Below are 1,293 nucleotides of genomic sequence, written 5' to 3'. Positions count from 1 at the left end.
GCATGCACACCTAGCTGCACCTATTTTATAACATCCTCCTAATCTACTTGTTTCGATGCTCCTCTTGTAATCTCATTAGACTCTCTCCATTTCAAGAACATATGGTCTAATTATCTTAGCATCAATTTTTTGTGAAATCTCGTAATCGGCTGTGATCAGCCTTGTAAGAGTGTTGATACTGGTGGTGGGGGAGCGAAGATAGGCGAGAAGTGGGAATTGGTCAGTACATAGGATAGTGGTCTTAGCTGTGCCTACTGTTGGCTGATTATTCAATGTTTGTTGCCATACACGCAAAGGGAAAACCTATAACATATGCAACTCTAATAGCTGGTGGTACATTCAGACGTGACTGAAGACAAGGATCGATCACCCTCTCACCTTCTTACAGTAATCGAGGTGCAACCATAGGTAATGCCAACTAGTAGGAACTTGAAAGGAGAACACTGCGAATGATCATGATGCACAATATACCCTTCCTTATCCTCGGTGATGACTTTTATTTTGTAGAACCAATTACGTTAAAGTTGGCATTTATAACCATTACCACTGTTTCATCCGCCTGTGCACTTCTAATTAAGGCCACCTACGATTCCTCAATATCGTGATAATTGTATTAAATAATCCGACATCATTTCAATCCAGTTCTGCTGAGTGGCGCACAATTTGTTCCTTTAAAATGGTGAAAAAATTTGCAGAGGTCCATGTTATGTGGACCTGCTTCCCTAACATACGGTGGCTCCGCTGGCATGGATTTATAGACAAACGGTGCTTATAAACTCTTTTGAGAATGACGTCTTTTCTTGTCATCGTCAAGTGCTTCAAAAAAGCAACCCAAAGGTCTTAGTCTGGGTTGCAGCCATCACGAAGGCAAATAATTTTCTACAATCAAATATCGTGTGAATGAAAGTGGAGGTAGAAGCTTTGGCCAAACGCTGGTGTCCTTCTCCTATGGGGTCAGTAACAATCCAGGACAATGGCATGGAGATAGGTGACGCGGCTGACGCCGTCACTAGCATTCTTGAACAAAAATTAGCAAACTAATTGGCTTTAAGTTATTCATTTTTTTTATTCACCAATCACTGCAATACCCAACTAACTCATTTAAACTCCTTGTTGGTACCATGAAACTGTCCACTATACCTCCCAAATTTCCTCGTCATATTCTTGCCTTGCAAAGCAATTCGAATCTGCCCCAACAACTGGCATAACAAGCCAGATCAAAGTAATACGTGAGCGTTCAGGCTTAAGTTTTACTCGGTGCTGATACTGATTTTTAATTCCACAGATTACCCA

The sequence above is a fragment of the Echinococcus granulosus genome (assembly GCF_000524195.1).
Source record: "Echinococcus granulosus chromosome Unknown EG_S00247, whole genome shotgun sequence".
Lineage (NCBI taxonomy): Eukaryota > Metazoa > Platyhelminthes > Cestoda > Cyclophyllidea > Taeniidae > Echinococcus > Echinococcus granulosus.
This window is presented reverse-complemented; position numbering follows the sequence as displayed.